Source organism: Miscanthus floridulus, chromosome 1, assembly GCF_019320115.1.
Source record: "Miscanthus floridulus cultivar M001 chromosome 1, ASM1932011v1, whole genome shotgun sequence".
NCBI classification, from domain to species: Eukaryota; Viridiplantae; Streptophyta; class Magnoliopsida; order Poales; family Poaceae; genus Miscanthus; species Miscanthus floridulus.
Window position 1 is genome coordinate 107,236,407 of NC_089580.1, and position 23,663 is coordinate 107,260,069.

At 42.5% G+C, this 23,663-nt stretch overlaps 1 pseudogene; it reads left to right on the forward strand.

Annotated features, from left to right (window-relative positions):
• The first annotated feature begins 622 nt into the window (after nucleotides 1–622).
• Nucleotides 623–2,682, forward strand: LOC136461083 (cysteine-rich receptor-like protein kinase 6; annotated as a pseudogene).
• The last annotated feature ends 20,981 nt before the right edge of the window (nucleotides 2,683–23,663 follow it).

The following is a 23,663-nucleotide window of genomic DNA, read 5'->3' on the forward strand; positions in this document are numbered from 1 at the left end:
ATACTCTCTTGATCCAATTGCATATATGAACGGAGATCAGATTCGTCACCGGTCACCTGTTCACTCATCGATGACACAGAGGAATGCATGGATCGTTGGGATTCGTTAAGAGTCTCCTCTCGATAAGGCAATTTGATTAAAGAAGACAAACAGACATAACACCAATCGGCTCCTCATCTGCACGATGCGAGGAGATTAATTAGGATTAGGGAAAAATCAATCACAGAAGGTCGGAGATCTCTAAACTGCACATGTACCTAGCTTGCATGCACCAACGAACGGAGTACCGCATCAGGATCTGCAGAGGGCGTGGAGGAGGGGGCGCCGCCGTGGTGGGACGCGGGGGAGCGTCGTCGGATCTGCAGGGTGCCGGTGCCGTGGGGAAACGAGCCAGGGGCCGCTGTTGGCATGTCCCTCGACTACGCGAGGCCAGCAACTACGGGAGAATGGGCTGGGGGTGCCGCTGCCGCCGCTGGTGGAAGTTCCTGGGCCGCGACGCTTGTGGGCTGGGGATGCGGCGAAGGGGCATGGTCGCGTGGATGGATGGGGGAGGGAGGGAAGCGGTTGGAGTGGCGTCACATATCGGGAGGGGGGGGGGGGGCGGCGGCGCCGATGGGGAGGGATGGCCGAGCGGAGCGGTTGGCATGGTGGCCTTATGGATGCGGAGGCGCGGGTGGGTAAAGATTTCGTCAGTGAAAAAAAACGCGTAGGAGGAGCGCGTTGCAAGAGACAAACATGCTGTCAATGTAAATAGTTTTCGAATAGTTTTGGGCTGGGACCGCTTGTCAGATCAGGGTGGAAGATTTAGACGTGTTGGATCTGAGTTTAATGTAGATCTATGGGACAAGAATTAAAGTGGGTATGAAATATTTGGGAGACATGATATTTTCATTTCCTTCGCTCCTTTATAGTATAGATAGATAAGATTTTTATGCATTGTCATCGGAAGTTTATTGCATCTGTGTGCAGGAAGAACAATAAACAAAATGAGGATTATTCTAGCAATTAATTTGCCAATAGTTGCAGCAATCTAGTAATTATTATGTTTTTTCTCTACCTTTGTTGGAGAAGACCAACAATGCACCATCTTGTAAGTTGTTCTAACAGTTTGGACTCGTGCAAATTGTAATAAGTACCCTAGGCTACTTTAGTTATGAACTGCAACAAATACTCTTCAGTTAATCAATAATTTTGGTTTCTTAAAAATACCAATTTCCTAAACTAAGTAGAGGTTAATAATGCAGAAATTTATTGATGCTTTATAAGTTATATCACTGTATGATGTTCTTTCTTCTGATGGATATAGCTTACCCCGAGGACGCTGAAAGCTTCGATTCACTTCTTTTCCATATATCAACACTACGGGCTGCGACCTGTAACTTTTCTGAGAGCAACAGGCTTGGTGAAGGAGGTTTTGGTGCAGTTTATAAGGTGGCATTTATTCCATTTCACTTCATAAAGAACTTTTAATTTCGACAACTGAAGGTATACACTTGTGCAGGGTGTCCTTCTCGATGGTCAAGAAATAGCAGTGAAGAGGCTATCACAGACGTCAGACCAAGGAATACAACAGTTGAAAAATGAGTTAGTTTTGGTTGCCAAGCTTCAACACAAGAATCTTGTTCGGCTTGTTGGTGTTTGCTTGCAAGAACATGAGAAACTTCTTGTGTATGAATACATGCCCAATAGAAGCATCGACACTATTCTTTTTGGTAAGACTTTTCTAATATTCTGTTTGCAGTAACATAAGTACAAAAACTTACATTACTGACATAAGGTTTCTTGTGCCAGATCCTGAGAAAAGGAAGGAGCTAGATTGGGGAAAGAGATTCAAGCTAACAAATGGAATTGCAAGAGGATTAGAATATCTTCATGAAGATTCCCAGTTGAATATTATTCACCGAGATCTAAAAGCAAGCAATGTCCTATTGGACTCCGATTATACTCCTAAGATTTCAGATTTTGGTTTGGCTAGGCTATTTGGACGGGATCAATCACAGGAGGTCACAAATCGTGTTGCAGGAACATGAGTGAGTATAGTCCAAAACACACTTAAGGCATATAATATATAGCACATTAACCATACCGATTTTTTCTTATTGTTGCAGTGGTTATATGGCACCAGAATATGCCATGCGTGGGCATTATTCTATGAAGTCCGATGTCTTTAGCTTTGGCATCTTGATGTTAGAAATCATAAGCGGAAGAAGAAGCAGCACGTCCTTTGACATTGAGCACCATGTTGACCTCTTAAGCCTAGTAAGTCTTTATATTCTTGTCAAGCTCTTTTACACAATTAATATGCTGCAAAGATGCTAATTAAGTCGGCATGCATTGGATGCAGGTCTGGCAGCACTGGACTACGGCACCGTTGAGGAGATATTAGATTCATCTCTGAGAGGTGATGCTCCTGGACGCCAGATACTGAAGTGTGTCCACATTGGGCTGCTGTGTGTTCAGAGTAACCCAGATGATAGACCGATGATGTCAACGGTAAATGTCATGCTTAGCAGCAGCAATGTGTCTCTTAGTGCTCCATTGAAGCCAGTATTTTTCATCCCCCAAAGCGGAGTCTACTCAGCCATAGATTCAGAAACACATCCCACTGCCTCCCAGTCCATTGGTAGATCAGGGGCGTTGTCACAAAACGAAGTGTCAGTTACCGAGCTGGAGTCGAGATGAGTCATGAAACAACTGGCAAGTTGACGGGGAAATTGGAATTCTGTTGTACTAGGAATGAATATGCTTAACGCTTCCTGAAAGATTGAAACCCCCGTCATGTTTCCTCGGCCCCCCTCCTATTATATTTCTTATGTACACCAACTTTCACTAGTCAAACCTAGCTCCTTCAGCAATGTAGTCAATCCAATTTCTACTCCCAAAGGTGTACTGTGTACACTAGGAGTAGGGATGAAAACGGTACGAATATTTTCCGACCGTATTCGAAACCAAATCTGTTTAGAGGTGTTGAGATCTGTCCGTATCCGAGTCTGGATATCCAACATCTGATACTGTATCCGTATCCGAATACTCAAATTGCATATTTATGATGTCGATATCTAATCGTATCCCATCCGACCACTGGTAGAGAACAGAGCTTTACTCCCGGTAGGGAACCCCCTCTAGTCCCGGTTCCCCACCCGGGAGCAAGCATCCGGGACTAAAGGGGGTCCTTTAGTCCCGGGTCAGGAACCGGGACTAAAGGGGGACCTTTAGTCCCGGTGGGTAACATCAACCGGGACTAAAGGTGCCTCCTGACATGGCACGATGGCCGGCACCCTTTAGTCCCGGTTGGTAATACGAACCGGGACTAAAGGTTTTTTTTCTTTTCTTTTCATTTTTTTTGTTTTCTTTTCAAAATAGGTTTTTGAAGTCGTATTGTACACCGCTAATTATACATTTATACGCACGTATAGTATGTTTCGGTTCAAGCACAATGAACATATTAAATCACACAATTCAAGCATAGAAATATATATATATATATATTTACATGCATGCATGCATATGTGTATTTTACATTATATTATTCCATGTGCATATATTACAAAAGATTGCATTACAGTTGTTGTGATATAACAAGTTTCCTCTCATCCTCTAGCTTGGCTTCCATGGCAGTGTTGGGTCGAAGTAGAACTCGCCCTTGGAATCGATGACCTACTCATTAAAAAATCCGGCTATAGACTCTTGAATTGCTTTGATTTGGTCTTGCCGTATGACCTTTTCCTCCCACCATCGAGCCTATAAGTTTAAATTAAAGGAAAATAAATTAATATTTGTATATATATATATATATATATATATATAAAGACATAGAACACAATCAATAATAATAATTAAATGAATATATAGTGTATTTTTAACGTACTTTGAGTCTCTCTGTAGGAGTTCTTTAGAAGACCACCTTGATAAACTTGCAAACATAGTAACCACAGTAGTTGTTTCCCTATTCCTGCCTCAGACACCACTTTACGAGAAAAAGATTTGTCATCCAATCTGGTGATCCGGTGAAAGCTATATGTTTAATTAATAAAGATGATGCGATTTAGGGGACTTACTTTCAAAGGGATTACATTCAGTGACGCTTTGCATTTTCCCATGTGTTGCTTCTCAATAAAGGTTTTCCAAACACTGCCCAATAAAAAAATTGCCACGTCATCAGATATAGTTAATCATCATGTTTGTGTGTATATATAGTTGCTAGAAATACCGAAATTACCTCTGGATAATATTTATCATATCTTGGTAGTCTTGTTGTGGTTTTCTCATCGAGTCATAGATTATCAAGTGACTTTTCACCAGATCGATGTCCATCAATATCCAGTGATTGCTGCATGTGTTTATAGGATATAACGCATAACACTCATTAATTAACTAGAATCAACATATGAGCCATTAAGGATGATCGACATTATTAACACTCACTTGAAGTTGTAGGGAAAGAGTATATCCTTCTTGTGGCGTTGGTTCACTAAGAAGTTCATGAGGTTACTCTCTGACTCAGACTTCCAATTAGTCTTTGGAGTAACTGGGTCTTTGAATACTATATGGGGATCAACAAAACCAATTTCATTGCAGCCTTCCTTTCTGAGCTCTGTCATTGTAAATTTGCATATATATAGTACTTGTTAGGATAATTTATATGCATATACACACATATGATGAGTTTAATAATAGATCAAAAGAATTATTACTTACAGGCAATAACAGTTAATGATAACTTTGTCCAGAGAGGTCAGGTGGCATAGTTGATGAAATTCTACAAAGTCAACATACATAACATCATCGCCACGGAACCAATGTTCGTCTCTAATTCTGACATCAACGCAGAAGTCTCCACCGGTAGACGCCTGCATGTACCACTTGTTTAGCAAGTACATTTGTGTCCCCAGATCACATAAGGCTTGAGGGTTGTATAGACTCTGGCCTAGTACAAATTTTTTCTTCCAAATATCAACCTCCGCCGCACTCTCAATGTTTCCATCACCAAACATCTGGTAAAGGTCGAGACCAGTCTCATCAATAAATTCACCAAGGTGATCCAAATCGACATCCGGAGGTATGTTTGCCTGATGCATTAATCCTAAATTCGAACCATATTCATTACCAACAACTAGTGGGGAGACTGATTGGTGCGATTGTTGTCCGAGTTGTGCAACTCCTTTCCCTACCCGCTTCTTTTTCTGTGCCGCCTCAATTGACTTGGTGAGAGTACGGTCATAGTCCGTTAACGTTGATTTGGACGGCTTATGAGATTCCCATTGTTGTTGCTGGTAAGAAGCCACCTTTTTCTTAGAATATCTGGAGCTATGAAGAAGTACGGTTTCTCCGGGTTTCTCCTTGCTTCTTGATTCTTTTTAAGTTTATCATAGAATCTGGACATATCTTTTTTATATGCATCAGTTACTTCTTCCTTCTCTTCAGATATTATTTTGGGAATAGCCCTTGGTTTCACAGTGGCTTTCTTTGCCGGCGGGGACTGGTTCTTCGTTTGTGGGGCTAGCCTCTTGCTAGTACTTGGCTTCTTGGTAGGCGGGGCGGGGGAGGCGTTGGAGACCTCCTTGGAGGTGGTGGCAGCGGCGTTGGAGACCTCCTTGGAGGTGGCGGCTGTGGCGTTGGAGACCTCCTTGGAGATGGTGTGGATGCAGCCTCGCCTTCCAACACATTGTCATCGTACAGAGCACTATGATGATCTGGCGATTGAACAATTGAATTTAGGTTGGGGGAGGATCTGCTACAAAAAAAGGAATGACATATTATTATGAGCAGATTGTTAATTATTTAAGCCAATATAAATTAATGATGTAGTGTTTTCATCCGCACCTATGGTGAGGTAGTTTAGGAGGAGGTGGAGGCGACATCCCGGGAATGATGATGTAGCACTTGCGCCATAGAATGAATGTCTTCTCTGCTTCTCCTAGAGTCTTGTCGCCATCACCTCCAGGAATGTCAAGAGGCAAATCACTAAAACCTTTTTCAGCTTTATCTACCGAGATGGTAGCATATCCTTCTTGGATTATATTCCCATGAATCCTTGGTGTCTTGGTTCGGTCGATAGGATTAACAAGACCGATAGCCACCATGATTGTGGAATTCCCCTTCGGAATGTGTAGCTCACACGATGTACAAGGTTCAGTGACGTCATCCATAGGGAAGCACAGTCCTGTGTCCCCTTGATTTGGTATCTCTGTGGAAGCGCAGCTGCTTTTCAACTGAACAGATTGGCTAATGTTGATTCCTGGCTCTGATGTCTGCTTGCTTGCACTCACTGCTATTTACACTTGCCTTCTGATTTCCTCCTGCATTCTTGCTTCAAGGTTTTTTTCCCGCTCCTGTGCTTCACGCACCGCTTCCTCCAACCTCTGGAGCCGCTGTGCCTCTTCTTCCTTCTTTCTCTGACGGCTTCTGTAGGAAGGTCTGTCTTAAGGGAATCCATGCTCCCATGAGACACTTTCTTTGCCTCTAGTTCGGCCACCGTGTTCAATAGTTCTGATGGCGTATGTCAGTTCATCCTTCTTTCTGTTGGGCCTAAACACACCACTAGCAGTAGCTCTCTGAGCATAAAACAATCTTTTTGCTACTTCTTGTAGTCCTGCGCCATAAACGCACTTCCCTGTCTCTTGGTCCAATGTTCCCCCATGAGCGAAAAACCAATTCTTTGCACGCTCTCCCCACTCAAGTGATTCTGGTGTGATACCCTTGACAAGAAGGTCTGCTTCCATTTTGTTCCACTTCTTAATGGCAGTCGGGTAGCCACCTGATCCCAAGTTATGGTGGTATGTCTTCTGTTGGGCATTACGTTGGTTCTTTATCACCCGACTCACACCCTCTTCCAACGTCTTGTACTGTACAAACTCATCCCAATAGGGCCTCTGCTTTGAGATCGGGCCTAGGACAGTAAAATCTGGTGCTATGTTCTTCTTGACATATGTCGTGTATAGGTGTTTCTTCCAAGTCTGAAACTGGGTGGCCATCTTCTTCATTGCCCAATCCCTAACTCGCTCCTTCAATTCATCACCATCTATTATATCATCATAACCATCTGTTTGGAGCGTGAAATATTCCAAGACATCATTCCAAATTAACGTCTTGTCACGATCGGAGACAAAACTGATATGAGGATCATTGGTCTTCTTCTTCCATTCGCGGGTACTGATCGGGAGCCGGTCCCGTACAAGGTAACCACAGTGGTGCACGAATTTTGTTTTATTTGGCCCCTCTCGGTTCACCTGTATCCACATTGAACTCCGAGATGATGAAGCGGCCCTCCAATGGCTTTTTGGGACCTCGAACATTTGTACTCTTCGTTGTAGTTGTTGATGTCAATCCAGAGGGCTACAAAACATAAACATTATTTTTAATGTCATGAGCACACATAAGACATATGATAATATATATAGCTAATAATAAAAATATATACTTGGCCAATATGTTGTTGCTCATTTTGTTTAAGAGCTAAGTACTGACTCCCGTCATCTGCATCCTCTTGCACGTTATTTTTAGCACCATCATCGCTAGCAACTTGAGTGCCAGTGTTGATCAAATTCATCATCAACTCCTCCTCATCCATGTTTCTCGGGTCAGCCATCTAACTTCAAAAAACAAAACCAATATATAGTACATCAAATCTTTGCTTACATGCATAAAATCTATGAACAATATGCATTATTAAATCTTGCCCCTCGGTCACGGACGCAATTCTAGGGCGGCGGTGCTCCACCGTATAAACCCTAAACCCTAAACGAGTAGGTTTTGGCGAGTGAAGGTTGGTTTGTATGATAAGAAGAATCAGGAAGCGAGTAGGTTTTGGCGGTGGTCCTGCCTGAAACAAAAGGGGGGCGTCGCTACGCATTAGGTTTTATTAAATGGAAAATAGCGAGCCTCGCCTGAAAGAAAGGGGGCATCGTTGCGCATCAAGTTTCTGAGAACAATAAACGATGAGCCTTGCCTAAAAGAAAAGGGGGGCGTTGCTGCAAACCAAAGTGACAACAAAATCGCACTGCATCCTGACTCGTCGAGTAAATAGCTCCAAATAATGTTTACAATGATTGGAACCCTCGAAGAGGTTCACAACAACACGCCAAATTTACAACAAATACAACAACACACGTTACATCGATAAAAAATAGACATCAAGTCGACCCTTGGCGTTGGAACTCCCAGACATCAGGAGCATCCTCTTCAAAACACACCTCGCATGCCATATCCCTCGCCATCTCCATAACTGTATTTTTAAGCACACTCTCAACCACTTCATCTGCTACACCCTTCATAGACTCAGCTATATCATCCACAACCACCTGCAAACCCTCACCCTCACCTAGCCCCTCGACCCTTACAATTGGCTCCCAAAGAACGGGTGCCATGGGAACTAAAGGCAAGTCACCTTCCAAAACCCTCGCGTGGTACATATGCCGATGGTCACACTTATCAAGCTCCAATGGCTCAGGCTTTGACACATTCAGCTCCCCCTCAGCATCCAGACTCAGGCGCCCTTGCCCAAAAATAAAGTCTATAACATCCTCATCATCAACATCATCCAAAACCCCCAAAGTAGACCCCAAACCAAAAAGCAAGCACTCAGACTGACGATTTGTAAGATCTGCATTCCGCCAAAACCTACTCGCTTCCTGATTCTTCTTATCATACAAACCAACCTTCACCCACCAAAAATGATCAAACGAGGGCGGCAAAACCCTAAACCCTAGGGCGAACGAGGGCGGCAGTGCTCCACCGTATAAACCCTAAACCCTAGGGCGAACGAGGGCGGCGGTGCTCTGCCGTATAAACCCTAGGGCGAACGAGGGCGGCGGTGCTCCGCCGTATACATAGAAACGCATGGCGCTTATAGATGGCGCATATACATTGGAATTTTTTCTGTTCCTTTAGCGCTTTCTTTCTTATAATAGTTAGCGCGATAGAGAATAATGCCCGTTTGAACATCGTGTGCGACGTGCCATGAAAATTAGTTAAGTATATCCAGTGAAGTGATCAGTACGTTTGGGTTTGTGATCGATACACACATTTGTTGACGTACGTACGTATGCAAATTTGAGGACCACCCGTTGATTGATGAAAGTTTTGTTTATTACCACAATTATTAATTTGGTACATAATAATTAATGAACTAAAGGAGGTACGTACTGTACTTGCAAAGGCTCCTCGTTCAACTGCACTGGCGCTGCCACCGGTATTAGTATTGCAAGCTAAGAACGTTGGTCATTGATTGATAAGGTTCCATATAATAGAACATGACTATTTGGATTTAAAATTCTGATTCGACTCAACATACATGCTTATAGTTTGGCCTAATTATTCTTTCGTTCGTTTGAGCTGGTATCCTTTGAAATAAAATCCCTTTTTCTATATGTATATTTATTTCAATAGCTGCTGTATCAATAGAGGAGCATGCACGTAGGAAAAGAAAACCTGAACAACAGTATGGTTACCATGAGTGAACTTGCCTAAAACATGTGTTTCATGCATGGAGATGGAATGGAGCAAGCAGAGCGTGCTCCTCATCATTGATCTGTTGTGGTCACAGTGTAGCCTGGAGATGGAATGGAGCAAGCAGCGTACCTCGGGAATGGAGGAGAGGAAGCCGCGCGCGTTGGTGGCCTCATCGTCGCGCCGTGTCAATGCGCGAGGGTACGGTACTAGTGTGGCCCACGCGTCTAGCTGGGGTGGCCGGGCAGCAGCTGGCGCCGCGAGTTCATCGACGTGCGGGGTGGCGTGGGGACCGCGGATGCGCGCGAGGCGGTGGCGACGACCGGTGTCGGGCGGGGTGGCAGCGGCGTCCTCGGTGTGGCGGGCCGAGTGGCGTGGGCGCAGGGGGAGAGAAATCGGCAAAGAACGCAAGGAAGAAGATGGCACTGGTATATATATGCCACGCCCCTTTACTCCCGGTGCCATCCCCCCACCGGGAGTAAAGGTCCTTTACTCCCGGTGCGTGTTACCAATCGGGAGTAATAAGCACCGGGAGTAAAGGTTTTTTTGGCGGGCCATGAAACTGCAGCCCACCTTTACTCCCGGGTGGGCTTCCAACCCGGGAGTAAAGGTGAGCTGCAGTTTCGTTTCCCGCCTATTTTAAGCAAATTTTTTTAATAGAAATGCAATAGTCTTGTTAAATACATAGTAAATTAAATAAAAGGCATAAAATTATTTTGTTAAAAATATGGATTTTCTTTTTCTTTATTGCACGTAGGAAAAATCTATAACCTAACTTTTTTTTATTTTTTGTTATAATTATAAAACATAATGTAACTAATATTTATTATTTCGTTAATGCAAAAATGTAGTGTTTAATTAAAATTATTAAAACTATTGGTTTTGGACAGGAAATTTGTTTTCACATCATTTTAATGTTAATATTTTAATTTTTCATCACTCAATATCCTAATTTAACTTTTCGAGAGAGAAATCCCACCAAATCAAACATTGATTTAATTTGAAACACGACATAATAAACATCTGAATTCATAATTATTACATAATATCTCAAACACACACTACATTAAATCACTATATCATCAAGTGGGCACAGCAGTGAACTTCTTCTTTACGTATGTCCCTTGGTTATGATCGCGTCGTAACCACGGAGTGTCCTCATCATTTACCAAGATGCTAGGGTCTTTGTTCACTTTGAAGGGCGGAATTCGGTCATCCTTTTCATAATCTTCTGACATGTCCGACTTGTCCTCAATTCCCACGATGACTCTTTTCCCTGAAAGAACTATGTGGTGCATTGGCTCTTTGGTTGAGTCATTATCGTTTTTCCCTCTTTTTGGTTTGGTAGACATATCATTGACATAGAACACCTGATTCACATCCTTAGCAGGGACGAATGGTTCGTCTTTGTACCCAATATTACTAAGGTCTACTATTGTCATTCCATACTCGTTGTCTACTGTTACCCCGCTGAAAGGTCCTAATGGCTAGAGGGGGTGAATAGCCTAATAAAAATTTCTACAACAACACTTAACAAAATAGTTAGACAATTATGAGGCGAAGCAAGTGTTGCACTAGCCTACTCAAAATGCAAGCCACCTACCACAATTCTAGTTTAGATAGTGTCGATTCACACAAGAGGTATGACACTACCCTATGTTAGTGTGCTCTCAAAGGCTAATTAAAGAGCCACACCAACCAAGCAAGCAAGCTCTCACAATTAGTTACACTAAAGAGCTTGTCAACTAGTTTGCGATAATGTAAAGAGAGTGATCAAGATAGTTATACCGCTGTGTAGAGGAGTGAACCAATCAATCACAAGGATGGACAACAATGAAGACCAATCACCTCAGAATCAAAGGATAAACACAATGATTTTTACCGAGGTTCACTTGCTTGCCGGCAAGCTACTCCTTGTTGTGGTGATTCACTCACTTGGAGGTTCACGCGCTAATTGGCTTCACATGCCAAACCCTCAATAGGGTGCCGCACAACCAACATAAGATGAGGAACACACAAGCCACGAGCAATTCACTAGAGTACCTTTTGGCGCTCCACCGGGGAAAGGTCAAGAACCCCTCACAATCACCACGATCGGAGCCGGAGACAATCACCACCCTCCGCTCAACGATCCTCGTTGCTCCAAACCGTCTAGGTGGCGGCAACCACCAAGAGTAACAAGCGAAATCCACAGCGAAACACGAACACCAAGTGCCTCTAGATGTGAACACTCAAGCAATGCACTTGGATCACTCCCAATCTCACTATGATGATGAATCAATGATGGAGATGAGTGGGAGGACTTTGGCTAGGCTCACAAGGTTGCTATGTCAATGAAAATGGCCAAAGATATGAGCCACAGCCAGCCATGGGGCTTAAATAGAAGCCCCCACGAAATAGAGCCGTTGTACCCCTTCACTGGGCACACTGCGCTCTGACCGGAGGCTCTGGTCCAACTGACCAGACCCTGGACTCAGTGTCTGGTCCACTAATGGACGCCACGTGTCACCAGCTTCAAACACTGTTCGTCAGTTTTCAACGGCTATGAAGCTGACCGGACGCTCCGGCAAAACTAACCGGACGCTGGAGCCTCAGCGTCCGGTCGAGTACAGTAAGGGTCAAAAACCGGTTTTCCTTGACCGGATGCATCCGGTCCACCTCGACCGGACATAGCCCAGCATCCGGTGGTAAACCCTAGCCTCTGTACTGCTAGTCAACGCGACTGAACGCAGGCAGTCAGCGTCCGGTGCTTTTGGATCCAGCGTCCGGTCACTTGACCGACGCTGGCATCTCCTCTGTTTTCACTTCTAACTTCTTCACCCTTGCTCCAATGTGCCAACCACCAAGTGTATCACCTTGTGCATATGTGTTAGCATATTTTCACAAATATTATCAAGGGTGTTAGCATTCCACTAGATCCTAAATGCACATGCAATGTGTTAGAGCATCTATTGGCACTTTGATAACCGTATTCCGATATGAGTTTCACCCCTCTTAATAGTACGGCTATCAAACCTAAATGTGATCACACTCTCTAAGTGTCTTGATCACAAAAACAAAATAGCTCCTTTGGTTTATACCTTCGCCTTGAGCTTTTTGTTTTTCTCTTTCTTCTTTTCAAGTTTAAGCCCTTGATCATCGCCATGCCATCACCATTGTCATGCTATGATCTTCATAAGCTTCTCTACTTGAAGTGTGCTACCTATCTCATGATCACTTGATAAACTAGGTTAGCACTTAGGGTTTCATCAATTCACCAAAACCAAACTAGAGCTTTCAATCTCCCCCTTTTTGGTAATTGATGACAACCCTTATACAAAGATATGAATTGAAATTCAATTGAATCCATGTTGCTTGCCCAAGCATATTTACCATTTGTAAAAGGATATGGACAAGTTTCATGAACCCTAAATGGTAGCAATTGCTCCCCCTACATATGTGCTAATAGTTTGGATTATAGCTTGCACATATGCTTAGATAGGAAATGTAGGAGTCAATGTCTACCATATGATGCTAAGGTATAAACGATGGACCTTTGAAGCGTGATACCAATCGGAGTGCACCAATATACCATCCTTAGCACCATGGTTAGCTCAATATCACTTGGAAACATATTTTGAAAAGATACCACTTGTAAAGACTTACTTGGAAATGAAAGTTATCTAGTGATTTCATTTCATCATTCAATCTTACAACTAACATTCATCACACAAGCATGGATGTGTAAGTTTAATACTTATGCCATGCAAGCAAACATATGAAATGCTCATTCAAATGCACCATACAAGTTCATGAGCTTGCTCCCCCTACTTGTGTGCTCAAAATTTTAGTTGATCCCTTTCCTTTTTCATATCTCTCCCCTATCTTTGTTTCTCTCTCCCCCTTATCTTTGTTTCTCTCCCCCTTTGTCATCAATGACCACAAAGGTTCTAAATGTAGATAGATTGTCAATGTCAATCAATGGGGTGAGGATCATTTTCCTGAATTTTGGTCCAATCTAGATCATTTACCAAAGATATTTAACTCGGTTTGATCCAAGGACAAGCTTCTTCACACCTCCAAATAAGGGTTATCTTGTACCATGTTGAGTTAAACACTTAGAGCTCATATTCTAGATTAAACATTAGGTTTACATGCCCATAAACATGTTATATGCCATCACTAGATCAAGTCAAACATAGAAGCAATAATGATACCATATAGACATCAAAATCATTTGATTTTCATGAATGAGCCTAAAATAGAACCATTTGAAAGTTCCTAATAGGATTGAAAATATGACTAGATGCACTAAACATGTCCTTAGCAAGGATGTATGTCATGCCAATCAACTTTTACCTTGGGATGCTCAAAGGAGAAGCATGTCATATTGGCGGGGGTGCATCAACACATATTTGAGAAATCCAATATGTTCAACTCATTCCTTAGCTTGCAAAACCTTTTCTCATCCAACGGCTTGGTGAATATGTCGGCAAGTTGATCTTTGGTACCTACACTCTCAATGCAAATGTCCCCTTTTTGTTGGTGATCTCTTATGAAATGGTGGCGGACATCAATGTGCTTTGTTCTTGCATGTTGCACCGGATTGTTGGTTAACTTGATTGCACTCTCATTATCACATAGCAATGGCACTTTCTTGAACTTAATTCCAAAGTCATTCAAGGTGGCCTTCATCCAAAGAATTTGTGCACAACAACTACCGGCGGATATGTATTCGTCTTCGGTGGTTGATAATGCAATACTATTTTGCTTCTTTGATGACCATGAAACAAGTGATCTTCCCAACAATTGACATGTGCCTGAGGTGCTCTTCCTTTCAACCTTGCATCCCGCATAGTCCGAGTCAGAGTAACCAACTAGCTCAAACTTTGCTCCCTTGGGATACCACAAACCAACATTTGGTGTATGCTTTAAGTACCTCAATATCCTCTTTGTAGCCTTTAAATGACTTTCTCTTGGTGAGGCTTGAAATCTTGCACACATGCATACACTAAACATGACATCTGGCCTTGATGCGGTCACATAGAGTAGGCTTCCAATCATACAGCCTGTTCGTTTGGCCGTGGTTTGTCGTAAACGATCGTAAATTTCTAGCTGGAACAATATTTTTCTCTCACACAAACCAGCCAGTAGTACTTCTTCACGAACCAGCAACGGTATGAACCAGCCAACCGAACAGGCTGATAGACCGATACAACTTTTGATCCACCATATTTCCACTTGCATCACTATCCAAGTTGCCATTGGTTCCCATTGGTGTGCTAATGACTTTGCTATCACTCATGCCAAACTTTTTGATCATGTCCTTGATATACTTGCCTTGACTTACAAATGTACCATTCTTCAATTGCTTGATTTGAAGACCAAGGAAGTAACTTAACTCTCCAATCATGGACATCTCAAACTCATTAGCCATCATCTTTCCGAACTCATCACAAAAATCTTGATTTGTTGATCCAAATATGATGTCATCAACATAGATTTGCAACACAAACAAGTCTTTTCCAATCTTCTTGATGAAAAGAGTGGTGTCAACCTTGCCCATTGTGAAACCTTTAGAGAGGAGGAAGTCCCTCAATCTCTCATACCATGCTCTAGGTGCTTGCTTCAAACTATACAAAGCTTTCTTCAACTTGTATACATGGTTGGGCTCTTATCATCTTCAAAACCGGGAGGTTGCTCAACATATACTTCTTCATTGATGTAGCCATTGAGAAATGCACTCTTAACATCCATTTGATAGAGCTTGATGTTGTGGGCACAAGCATAGCCTAGCAAGATTCTAATTGCTTCCAATCTAGCAACCGGGGCATATGTTTCTCCAAAGTCAAGACCTTCAATTTGTGTATAGCCTTGTGCTACTAATCTTGCTCTATTCCTTACTACTATCCCATCTTGATCTTGCTTGTTTCTAAAAACCCATTTGGTTCCAATCACATTGTGTCCCTTTGGTCTCTCTACTAATTCCCATACTTGATTTATTGTGAAGTTGTTAAATTCTTCATGCATAGCATTCACCCAATCAACATCCTTCAAAGCTTCATCTATCTTCTTTGGTTCAATGGATGACACAAATGAGAAGTGTTCACAAAATGATGCCAATCTTGATCTTGTTTGCACACCTCTTGAAATATCACCAATGATTGTATCCAAAGGATGATCTCTTGCAATACTTGTTGGTTGGAGCAATGGAACTTGATTGCTTGCACTTGCTAGATCATTGGGTTGAGATGATGTACTAGCCACTTGATCTTGATCAATGTCATGAGAGTCACTTGCACTAGCTTGATTTGTATCATCTTGCACATTTGAGTTGGAGAGCACTTGCACTTGATCATCTTCATCATCAATCACTTGCCTAGGCCTCAATTCACTAATATCCATGTTCCTCATGGCATTTGAAAGTTGAATGCCTCTAACATCTTCCAAGTTCTCATTCTCTACTTGTGAACCCTTGGTTTCATCAAATTCAACATCATGAACTTCCTCAAGAGTACCACTATCCAAATTCCATACTCTATATGCTTTGCTTGTAGTGGAATATCCAAGTAAGAATCCTTCATCACATTTCTTATCAAACTTGCCCAATCTAGTGCCTTTCTTCAAGATATAGCATTTGCAACCAAATACTCAAAAATATGCAATGTTGGGCTTTCTACCATTCAAGAGCTCATATGGTGTCTTCTCTTTCAATCGGTGACAATAGAGGCGGTTGCTACAATAGCAAGCCGTATTGATAGGTTCGGCCCAAAAAGATTGACTCACATTGTACTCACTAAGCATAGACCTTGCTATATCAATAAGTGTTCTATTCTTCCTCTCAACAAGGCCATTTGATTGTGGAGTGTGTTTGGCCGAGAATTGATGTCTAATTCCAAATTCATCACATAACTCATCAATTCTAGTATTCTTGAACTCACTACCATTGTCACTTCTAACTCTCTTGATGGTTGTTTCAAACTCATTGTGAATGCCCTTGACAAATGATTTGAATGTTGCAAACACATCACTTTTGTCCACTAGAAAGAATACCCATGTGTATCTAGTGTAGTCATCCACTATCACAAAGCCATATTTATTTCCACCAATGCTAGTGTATTGTGTTGGCCCAAACAAATCCATGTGCAATAACTCAAATGCTTTACTAGTGCTCATCATGCTTTTCTTAGGATGGGTGTTTCCAACTTGTTTGTCAGCTTGACAAGAGCTACAAAGCTTATCCTTTTCAAACACAACATCTTTCAAGCCTTTAACTAAGTCATGCTAAACCAATCTATGCAATTGTTTCATTCCAACATGACCAAGCCTTCTATGCCATAACCAACCCATGCTAGACTTAGTGAACAAGCATGTAGATAATCTAGCTGCACTAGCATTGAAATCAACCAAGTATAGATTCTCATATCTAAAACCTTTGAAGATCAAATTAGAGCCATCTACACTTATGATTTCTACATCATCTACCTCAAATATGCATTTGAATCCAAGATCACACAATTGAGCCACGGATAGCAAATTGAAGTTCAAGCTCTCTACTAGCAACACATTGGATATGCTCATGTCATTTGATATTGCAATCTTACCAAGCCCTTTGACCTTGCCTTTGCCATTATCACCAAATGTGATACTATCATAACCATCATTGCCATTGGTGTTGATTGAGTTGAACATTCTTGCATCACCGGTCATGTGTTGAGTGCACCCACTATCAAGAACCCAATGCTTTCCTCTGGCTTTGTAATTGACCTACAAAAGAAGATCAATTCTTTTTAGGTACCCAAACTTGCTTGGGTCCTTGAAGGTTAGTTACTAAGCTCTTTGGTACCCAAATGGCTTTCTTCTTTGAGCCCATCCATGGTTTGCTAATGAACTTAGCCTTTACACCATTTGTACCCTTAGTAAGCATATAGCATGAATCAAGCTTAATGGAGGATACATTAGCATTTTTGCTCTTGTTTTTGCATTCTTGCTCTTTGTGACCCACTTGCTTGCAACTAGTGCAAAACCGACCATTGTTCTTCACAAAACTAGTTTTGTGAGGAGCAAAGGCCGCTTTGCCTTTCTTGGGGGTATAGCCCAATCCTTCTTTGTAGATAGAACCTCTTTGGCTACCCAAGCACATAAGCAAGCGGTCATCACCACCATAAGCCTTATCTAACGTGTGAGTGAGCTTAGTGACCTCCTTCTTGAGGTTCTCATTCTCAACCACTAGTGAGGCATCACAAGTGATACCATCACTACTAGATGAGGTAGAAGTGGAAGTGCTACAAGAAGGGTTAGTAGTAGCAACAATGATAGGAATAGATAGTGATGTATCAATTATATCACAAGTTAAACCTACATTGCAAGTTTCAACATGCTTCTTTTTATTTTGCTCATCAAGCAAAAAGGAATGAGCCTTTTCAAGCTTTTTGTGAGCTTTGCTAAGCTTCTCATTGGCTTCCTCTAGCCTCTCATGAGGTGCATTGAGCTCATCAAAGGCTTGCTTAAGGGCTTTTAGTTCCTTACACAAGCTTTTGCATTCCCTTCTCTTGATATCAAAGTGTTCTCTAGCATCTTCTATCATGTCAAATAATTCATCCTTAGTAGGTTCATCATCATCACTATCACTATCATTTTCCTTTTCATGTTCATTATCATTAATATGTTATTCATCACTTTCATCATCACAAGATTGTACCTTAGTGGCCTTAGCCATGAAGCATGATGAAGATTCGAAGAGAGAAGGCTTCTCATTGATGGCAAGGCTTGCAAGAACCTTCTTCTTGGTGGTCTTGTGATCATCATCATCATCACTTGAGGAAGCATCACTATCCCAAGTGACTACATATGAACCACCCTTCTTCTTCTTGAAGGCCATCTTGTCCTTCTTCTCTTTCTTTTCCTTCTTGTCCTTCTTCTTGTTCTTCTTGTTGTCATCATCATTGTCACTATTATATGGGCATTGAGCAACAAGATGATCTTTGCTTCCACACTTGAAGCACCTTCTTAACTCTTCTTTGTTCTTGGATGAAGACTTCTTTCTTCTAGCACGATAGCCCTTCTTCACCATGAACTTGCCAAATCTCTTAACAAATAGAGCCATCTTCTCATCATCATCATCATCCCATGATTCATCTTCTTCACTTGATGTATCTTGCTTTGCTTTGCCCTTGGATGATGTGGCTTTGAATGCCACGCTCTTCTTCTTCTCATCTTTCTTCTCCTTCTTTTCTTCCTTCTCATCTTCATCTCTATATGTATCATCAGTCATGATGTCTCCCAATACTTGGTTTGGTGTCATGGTGTCCAAACTGCTTCTCACTAGAATGGTGACCAATGTACCAAATCTTGAAGGCAAGCATCTTAAGAACTTGTGGGAGAAGTCCTTGTCCTTCACCTCTTCTCCAAGTGCTTTGAGATCATTGATAAGCACTTGAAGCCTATGGAACATCTCCGGCACACTCTCATCATCCTTCATCTTGAAGCTTGCAAACTTCTCTTTGAGAATGTATGCCTTTGCACCATTCACGGCTTGAGTGCCCTCAAATGATTCTTCCAACTTCTTCCAAGCCTCATGAGCCATCTCAATATTCTTGATTTGCTCAAATGTTCTCTCATCAATTGCATCATGAATAGCGCTTAGAGCAATGTCATTGTTTTGGAGAGGTACTTCTTCGGCCGCGGTGGGATTCTCCAGATCACCAATCTCAATTTGGTTTCTACCACCTTCCACACCTTTCTATTGATTGACTTGATATGTGTGGTCATCTTTGACTTCCAATAAGGATAATTTGTGCCATCAAATTGGGGTGGCTTCTTGGTGTTGTTGATTTGAGCCATTTTAACACCGAAGGTTGTTAAGCCTCAAATAACGGTGACCTCAGCTCTAATACCACTTGAACGGTCCTAATGGCTAGAGGGGGGTGAATAGCCTAATAAAAAATTCTACAACAACACTTAACAAAATAGTTAGACAATTATGAGGCGAAGCAAGTGTTGCGCTAGCCTACTCAAAATGCTAGCCACCTACCACAATTCTAGTTTAGATAGTGTCGATTCACACAAGAGGTATGACACTACCCTATGTTAGTGTGCTCTCAAAGGCTAATTAAAGAGCCACACCAACCAAGCAAGCAACCTCTCACAATTAGTTACACTAAAGAGCTTGTCAACTAGTTTGCGATAATGTAAAGAGAGTGATCAAGATAGTTATACCGCTGTATAGAGGAGTGAACCAATCAATCACAAGGATGGATAACAATGAAGACCAATCACCTGGGAATCAAATGATGAACACAATGATTTTTACCGAGGTTCACTTGCTTGCCGGCAAGCTACTCCTCGTTGTGGCGATTCACTCACTTGGAGGTTCACGCGCTAATTGGCTTCACACGCCAAACCCTCAATAGGGTGCCGCACAACCAACACAAGATGAGGATCACACAAGCCATGAGCAATTCACTAGAGTACCTTTTGGCGCTCCACCGAGGAAAGGTCAAGAACCCCTCACAATCACCACTATCGGAGCCGGAGACAATCACTACCCTCTGCTCAACGATCCTCGCTGCTCCAAGCCATCTAGGTGGCGGCAACCACCAAGAGTAACAAGCGAAATCCACAGCGAAACATGAACACCAAGTGCCTCTAGATGCGAACACTCAAGCAATGCACTTGGATCACTCCCAATCTCACTATGATGATGAATCAATGATGGAGATGAGTGGGAGGACTTTGGCTAGGCTCACAAGGTTGCTATGTCAATGAAAATGGCTAAAGATACGAGCCACAGCCGGCCATGGGGATTAAATAGAAGCCCCCATGAAATAGAGCCGTTGTACCCCTTCACTGGGCACACTGCGCTCTGACCAGACGCTCCGGTCCAACTGACCGGACCCTGGACTCAGCGTCCGATCCACTGATGGACGCCACGCGTCACCAGCTTCAAACGCTGTTCGTTAGTTTTCAACAGCTATGAAGCTGACTGGATGCTCTGGCAAAACTGACTGGACGCTGGAGCCTCAGCATCTGGTCGAGTACAGTAAGGATCAAAAACTAGTTTTCCTCGACCGGACGCATCCGGTCCACCTCGACCGGACACAGCCTAGCGTCTGGTGGTAAACCCTAGCCTCTGTACCGCCAGTCAACGTGACCGGACATAGGCAGTCAGCGTTCGGTGCTTTTGGATCCAGCGTCCGGTCACTTGACCGACGCTGGCATCTCCTCTATTTTCACTTCTAACTTCTTCACCCTTGCTCCAATGTGCCAACCACCAAGTGTATCACCTTGTGCACATGTGTTAGCATATTTTCACAAATATTATCATGGGTGTTAGCATTCCACTAGATCCTAAATGCACATGCAATGAGTTAGAGCATCTAGTGGCACTTTGATAACCGTATTCCGATACGAGTTTCACCCCTCTTAATAGTACGGCTATCAAACCTAAATGTGATCACACTCTCTAAGTGTCTTGATCACAAAAACAAAATAGCTCCTTTGGTTTATACCTTCGCCTTGAGCTTTTTGTTTTTCTCTTTCTTCTTTTCAAGTTTAAGCCCTTGATCATCGCCATGCCATCACCATTGTCATGCTATGATCTTCATAAGCTTCTCTACTTGAAGTGTGCTACCTATCTCATGATCACTTGATAAACTAGGTTAGCACTTAGGGTTTCATCAATTCACTAAAACCAAACTAGAGCTTTCACCCGCCTCTGGTCACCTTGACCCATTGGCACTTGAACAATGGGATCTTCAAAGTGGATGCATATTATAGTTCCCATATTTCATCTATGCATCCATAATATGTCTGCTTATTCCCATTCGGGTCTGTGGCATCTATGCGGACACCACTGTTTTGGTTGGTACTCCTTTTATCTTGGGCTACTGTGTAGAATATGTTCCCATTTATCTCATACCCTTTGTATGTGACGATATGCCATGATGGTTGCATAGCCAATAAATACAGTTGCTCATGGATGCTCTCATCACCTTGACATTTTTTTCGCAACCAACCACCGAAAGTTTCCATGTGCTTACGTGTAATCCAAGCTTCAGTCTTCCCTAGAAACTCGGATCGTAAGAGATCCTTGTGTGTCTCAATATACGGATCTACCAAAGAGGAGTTCTGTAGAACTATGTAGTGTGCTTTATTGAAATAATCATCATCCATACCAATATATGTTTTCCTCCCTAGTGTCCCCTTTCCACTTAGTCTCCCCTCATGTCTCAATTCAGGAACACCAATTGAGTCAAAGTCAGGAATCAAGTCAACACAGAACTCAATGACCTCTTTTGTTCTATAGCCCTTGGCGATGCTTCCTTCTGGGCGAGCACGGTTGTGAACATATTTCTTTAGGACTCCCATGAATCTCTCTAAGGGGAACATATTGTGTAGGAACATAGGACCGAGAATGAAAATCTCCTTGACTAGGTGAACTAGGAGGTGTGTCATGATATCAAAGAAGGAAGGAGGGAACACCAACTCAAAGCTGACGAGACATTGAACCACATCATTCTATAGTTTAGCTAGATCAGTTGGATCAATTGCCTTCTGAGAAATTACATTGAGGAATGCACATAGCTTCACGGTGGCTAGATGTACATTTGGAGGTAGAATTCCTCTTAATGCAACTAGAAGTAATTATGTCATGAGAACGTGACAGTCATGGGACTTTAAGTTACAGAATTTCTTCTCTAGCACATTTATAATACCCTTTATATTCAAGGAGAATCCAAATGGTACCTTGATGTTGTTTAAGCATTCAAACATAATTTCCTTCTCCTCTTTGCTTAGAGTGTAGCTGACAGGACGTAAGTAATGGCGTCCATCATCTGTCTTCTCTGGATGTAGGTTGTCTCTTTCTTTCAAACAACGCAGGTCATGTCGTGCTTCAAATGTGTCCTTAGGCTTTCCATACACACCCATGAAGCCTAGCAGGTTCACACAAAGATTCTTCGTCAGGTGCATCACGTCGATCAAGCTACGGACCTCTAGGACTTGCCAATAGGGTAGGTCCCAAAATATGGACTTCTTCTTCCACATGGGTGCGTGACCATTAGCGTCATTTGGAACAGGTTGGCTGTCATGTCCTTTTCCAAAGATGACTTTCACATCATTGACCATATCGAGTACATCCTCACTGGTTCGGTTGCGAGGCTTGGTCAGGTGGTCTGCCTTCCCTTTAAAATGCTTGCCTTTCTTTCTTACGGGGTGATTTGCAGGAAGAAATCGACGATGGCCAAGGTACACGACCTTTCGACATTTTTTCAAGAATACACCTCTAATATCACCGAAGCAGTGTGTGCATGCATTATATCCCTTGTTTGACTATCCTAAAAGATTACTTAGAGCAGGCCAATCATTGATTGTTACGAACAACAATGCTCGCAGATCAAAGTGTTCCTGTTTGTACTCATCCCACACACGTACACCTTCTTATTCCACAAAATGAGAAGTTCATCAATAAGTGGTCTCAGGTACACATCGATGTCAATGCCAGGTTGCTTCGGGCCTTGGATGAGCACAGGCATCATAATGAACTTCCGCTTCATGCATAACCAAGGAGGAATGTTGTAGATACTTAGAGTAACAGGCCAAGTGCTATGACTACTGTCCTACTCTCCAAAAGGATTGATACCATCTGTACTTAAAGCAAACCTTAAGTTTCTTGCGTCATTTGCAAACTCCAGGAATTCTCTGTTGATTGCTCTCCACTGGGACCCATCAGCAGGGTGTCTCAACATATTGTCTACCTTACGGTCTTCTTTGTGCCATCGCAACAATTTTGCATGTTCTTTGTTTTTGAATAGACGTTTCAAGTGTAGTATTATAGGAGCATACCACATAACCTTGGTAGGGATTTTCTTCCGCGGACGTTCGCCCTCAACATCACTAGGGTCATCTTGCCTGATCTTATACCGCGATGCATGGCATACCGGGCATGTATCCAATTTCTCGTACTCTTTGCCATGGTATAGGATACAGTCATTAGGACATGCATGTATCTTCTCAATTTCTAGCCCCATAGGACAGACAACTTGTTTTGCTCTGTAGGTAGTGGTGGGCAATTCATTGTCCTTCGGAAGCATCTTCTTTTGGATTTTTAGTAACTCTCCAAATCCCTTGTCAGATACACCATTCTTTGTCTTCCATTGCAGCAATTCTAGTGTGGTTCCCAACTTTTTCTACCCTGCATCACAAGTTGGGTACAACAATTTCTTGTGATCTCTAGA